We start from the raw sequence: 6,000 nt of genomic DNA on the forward strand, positions 1-6,000 counted from the left end.
GGGAACCATTGAGGCCTAAAGGATAAAACAATGGGCTCCTAAAAAGTAAGTAAATTAAATAATGGAATAATTAACATTTCACTCAATAAAGTAATACTTTTTAGTATGTTCTAATTGTATGAAAGATTTTTTTGTTCTTAATTTTTATCTTACATGTTAGACACAGAGTTGCACAAAAAATGTTGTCAAAACAAACAAAAAAAGGTCCTATATCTATCTCCATTTCTGATTGAAATACTTTGCTGCAAATCTTTAAAAAAATCATTCAAAAACAGTCATCAATTTCCCCAATTACAAAGTAGGATTGTTATGATCGCTGCTCTGCAGAAACAGCTACGTCCTTCGGATTTCCTTGTGCCTCATTCCATGTCGGAATTTTCCTGCCCTTTGCCTGTCAGGATTTCGACCTATGTTTTAGAATGATCCCTGAGCTCTACCCATCTCTGTTCAGTAGTCCTCTTCTCGCCTCTTTGTGTATGACCCTTGCCTGCCTGATTACTACGCCTGTGTATTGTGGATTTTCACTGTTTATGTCTGGAGCCTTGTCAGGATTCTGTGTCCCACAGCGTTTCAGGAACCTGCCGCCACTCTCTGGACTGCATCCGGATTCTTCTCCTGCATTCCCCAGTTTCAATAAACCATACCTTGTTTAAATCTCTATCACTGTGTGTGTGGCTGAATTTCTGGGTCTTCAGGGATGACCCGTTAAAGGATCCCATTACACCTGGCCATGAAAGAACATTATGTGAGACCGGCTTGATTGGTACTTAAGGTAAAATGACTTTGGATATCCACCAGAGTTGACATTTATTTTATTAATGTATATGCATAAAAAAGTCAAGGTTAGTTTTAGCGAACACTTGTACCAGTTTTGACTGGTCTCTAGATCCTTGCTGATGAGGAGTTTTTTTTTTTTTTTACTGAACTTGTGATGTACACTGACATCATGCCATTTTACCAAGAACAGGCTAGTGAGTTGCTGACTAATATAATGTGCACCATAAGCGTGGCTGAGTTTGTATTTATTCAAATACAGACAGATCTGAATTAACACAATTTATTCACATATTTAGGCCATAGCATAAAGGATTTTGTAAGAAACATAAGGTGTACTGTTGTGAAATAATAAAGATTATCTGTCAATGATGTCACACAAAACACAAAAGGCAGATCATCAACAGTCTTGTGCTTACTGTATAGAGTGCAGCACCAGGACCTGCTCTCACTATGACTAATTTTGTACTCTGGACTGCCATCACACCAAGCTGTATGCCTGCTCCTGCTCACTGACATAAACAAGCTAACTCAATGAAGCTGCATGTACACTGAGACAAATTGTGTCCATAGCTGTGTGCCACACTCATTTCAGGTGCTGGAGTCTACTGTTGCACATACCATGACAACCTTTCATGTGTTGACAAAATTTAGAGGCATTTTGACATACCATTTCTTACTGGAAATCTCATACAAACTCAGAATAACTGATGGCAGAGCTGAGTGCCGCTGACTGGCCTGTGCTACAGTCTCATCCAGGATTCACTGCTGGGAATATTTCTTGTCTCCCTGTAGGGTCACAGATCATCAGACTCCCAACAGCCAGCAGATACAGTAAGTAGACTTTTTTTTTATTCTTTCAATTTTAAAATATGTCTGCAAACTATATTATAGATGTGGAAAAACATTAACGACTTCACTCTTTTTGACTTGGCGAAGAAGACAAATCACTGCTGAGATGAATTTGGGTTATAAAGCATCAAGCGGACACACATGGTTCACAAGGCCAAAATTGCACATGGAATCAGTTAAGTACCTTATTCCACCTGGGGCTTGTCCTGTCACTTTCAGTCCAGCACAACATAACTCATAGTCGACAAACACTCTACTTAAGGTTAATAGCTCAGCAACCTAGGAAAGTGAGGGGTTTCATACTGTGTTATTAAGCTTTTAACTAGTATGTAATGTGTTATAAATCACAGCTTTAGTGTGAACAGTGCTTCAGTCACTACTACAGCTACTGATTCAGTCAGTGATAGCTCTGAACTGTAATCTGTAAGTAGATGAAATCAGCACTACAATGAAACTCATGTAGCATTTCATTCTTCCCATACAATGCCTACATTATTCTAACTGGCCTGTAATGCCGTAACTTCATGTTAGTTATGAGCTAAATTTAACAAATTACCGCTACATGTTTTTTGTTAAGGTGAGGAAAGCTGTGAGTCACCCACACATATAAGGCTTTAGTCAGTAATCTGCTTTGTGTTCTTTGATAACAATCCCAAATGACAAAAAAATAGCATTTCTATTTATTCTTACAAGAATGCCTGGAAAGGGACAATAATAACACAACTGCGGATTAATTGTGGATTTAACCGTAGCCAGCAAAGTCTCCTCAGGCATAACAAAAGACCGCTCAGGATAATGCACGAGCGCTGAGACCAGTAATTTTAAATGCAATTCTTCATGAGTATCAAAGCTTGAGCTCATATGAAAACACAAAACAACTAAAAGCTCCTGGGCGATGTCAGTATACTAGTTCAAGCATAAAGTGTTAAGAGGATTTAGTGCTGTTTAGGCAGGCACCACTTAAATTTGAGATAAATGAACCCACTTCTACCAGGAGAGGAAAAAAAACAAGCAAACAAATTAAACGATGCCAGGATTAAAAGAAGTTATGTTTCAGTTTTCAGGAAGCACATCACAGTTTAATGTTCAGATTGTTCCCTCATTCCAGCACTTACCCACTTTGTAGTCCTCATTATGTGCAGCAGCATTTCTTACAGCTACTAATGCGTTTCAGACACTATGGGTGATTCATAATCATGTGCTGTTTCGAGAAGGTGTTGGATGGTGTTAGTTATGTGTCATTAGCAAATGCCAGCACAAGTACAAACCACTTTAAATGGGTTGTTTTTCGATAAGAACATGTAATGCATCAGACTTTATGACAGATCTGTAACTTGTCAGACTATTTACCAACACAAGTATTGATTGCAGCTGTAACTATACAATAATTCTCAATATATGATTGCTATTACCCACAAATAGGTAATAAATAAATCAACTCCTGGTCAATACCAATTTTTAGAGCTACAGTGTTCACATAAATGTGTCTGTATGCAAATACTTTAAAGGTGAGTTGCAATATAACTTGCTATTAATATCATTATTATTTAAACTAAACAGTGTAAAGTGTAACTACAACCCATGCTTTTTGCAGAGCTCCACCCACTGCAAAATTTTGGAAAACATAAGAGGTGTGAATGGAGCTGGGGTACTGGGAGTGTTTTTGTCCAGCGGGCCAGATTGAGCCAGTAGGTGGCATTTTTAGCCTTAACCCACAAAATTGTGATAAAAAAAAATAAAAATGTGAATACTGTCCATTTCATAAAAATCGTGGTGCTTTTCATAACAATAAAATCATAAAATATTGTTTGGAGCTAAAAAACAACAACAAATAAACATATTTTAGGGCATACTACCCCTTTAAATTTAGGTATACTTCTTTTACTAGACAAGAACTGCCTTGTGTTGCATACATCTGAGCAGTATAGTGCTTATCATGAAATCTCAGCAAGTTAAAAAATGAGCTGTGGATGCAGTAGCTAGCAATAGCTACTGAAAGCGTTGGCATGCTTTGTTAGCTCCATAGCTACTGGCTCCAGGACATATTGTCTGATGGTTTCTGTTGAATGAGGTATATTGTTTGTACCTTGGGTGTACCATATTAGTTTTTCAAGCACTTTACAATGAAAGAAAAGTTTCAGTTGAAATTTTGAGCAGTGCTGGAAAACATTTAAACATTTAAATGCGGTCTTTGACTTTAATAAACCACAGCCGTTTGTTTTAAATTAGTATCTGATCATTTGATGTGGTACCAAACACAGAGTACGTTTTTGAGGAAGGAAAAAACAGCCATCATTCAAAAGTGGGGGGATTGTAGTTTGTTTTTCACAATGTCTTATGTAATGCTAAATGTTTATATCTTGCTGTTTTTTCATTCTCTTTATATATAATGAGATGTTGCCCTGACTGTGCAACAAACAGGTTGTTGTTATTGCAGTTGTACTTTTTTTTCTGGTGGCTTTCATGGCAGGACTTTCCAGTTTCATATGAAGGTTTATTTAAGACTTTTTTTCCTTGTTACTCCCATTTGTTGAAGATTTGAGTCTTCAATTATCCTTTTCAGTCACAGAAGGGATCGAGCAAACTTACTTACTCTTGGATGTGTTTGACTTTCTATTAACTGAGATAGCCCAGAAGTAAAAATCACATTTTTGCTGTCCTATATACAGTCTTTATATATACAGCAAGTCATAACAGATAAGCACAACAGGAGCTCACTTTTTAGATTTTCTGGTTTCTGATGAGAGCTGCTGATTCAGAGGAGGTCACAATGATTATGTGCTTTTTCCATATGAGGTCTGTCTAGTCTTGGCTGGGGAGAAAAGGTTTTGAAAAACATCAACAGTACGTGCCTGCCCTGAGGAAGTGGATTATCTTATTACAAAATGAAGTAGCATCTGTGTATATCTAGCCCTATATATGGTTCATTTCACAAAACCTCTTTAGATGGAAACTCACAATGTTTAAACAGCAATCCACAGAGGAAAAACAGGCCAGTATGAAACTTCTAATATTGTTTTCAATAGCTTAAGGCACAAACTTTTGTACCTTTTAGCAAACAATAAAACTAAATTAAATAAGATTCCAATGGTCTTACATCTGTTCTGAGCAAATTAAGTTTAAAAAATAGGTTTGATGTAACATTTCTCTTTCAAATCTTTTAACTTCAGCTATAACAGATAAAAAATAAAAGATTATGTTTTTCAAATATATCTCTTTTTTAGCTACATATTTAGTGTGGTAATTGCTCAGAACACAAAAATTATTTATTAAATATAATAAGGTTAAATATAAATTAGTATACTGTCATGTAAAAAAGAAAATACAGCCTTTTCTAGGTCTAATGTTTTATGTATTAAGCTATAAAAATAAAAACTAATAATATCTGGACTTGGCCAATTATTAAAATAAGGCAATGCATGTTTATTTGTATAGCACATTTCATGTACAAGACAGTTCAATGTGCTTCACATAAAACATTAAAAGCATTACAGAAGCTGCAAAAAAAGCATTAAAAAGTAGTAAAAGGCAGCAAATCACAATAAAATCATAATATAATCACAAATTAAATTAAAATTATGAAAAGCAAGATGAGTTAAAAGTTTCCATGCAGATTTCATGCATAGGAGCATGACAAAAGAAATGTTTGTAACCTGGTTTTACCAGTGTCTACATTTGTTAAAAGTTTAATCTCCACTGGTAGTTTGTTCCACTTGTTTGCAGCATAACAGTTAAATGCTGCTTCTCCATGTTTAGTCTTGACTCTGATCTGGACAAGTTGACCTGAATCTTTGCATGTATGAGCTCTGTTAGGTTTATATTCTCTGAATTAATCTCTGAGATGTGGGCTGCACATTGGTCACATATTTACCCCAAAGTATTGTTTTTGGCTAGGCCTTCTCTAACAAAGTGGCTGACGACAGAAAGTAGATGTAGAAAGGGTTTATACTTCAGCTATGCAGGGGCGGGTCTAGAAAAGTTCTGATGGGGGTCCAAGCAAGAGCACTGACCAGAAAAACAGGGGCACAAAGGAGACCTTTTTAAGGTCTAGATTTTATGAAATATTGAAGTGATTTTTACAACTAAAGTAATCATGTAATGTAAAAAAAGTGAAGAAAAACGTGTAAAACAAACAGCAAATGATCTATTTTATTTTAACAGGTGTTTACTTTGGGTGATGCTGCTGTAGGACTTTTATCACTGCTGCACAAACACACTCCAATGATAGAAAAATATGGTTTTATACAGATCATCAGTTTTATCAGAGTTTTTTCATCAATGTTGGCTGTTTAACTTCAGTCGTCACATCTGCTGGTTTTAGGACAGAAATGATCATCATGGAGATGGTTGTTGAGATGATGATATATGAATTCC

The sequence above is a fragment of the Melanotaenia boesemani genome, chromosome 4 (genome assembly GCF_017639745.1).
Source record: "Melanotaenia boesemani isolate fMelBoe1 chromosome 4, fMelBoe1.pri, whole genome shotgun sequence".
Taxonomy (NCBI): Eukaryota; Metazoa; Chordata; class Actinopteri; order Atheriniformes; family Melanotaeniidae; genus Melanotaenia; species Melanotaenia boesemani.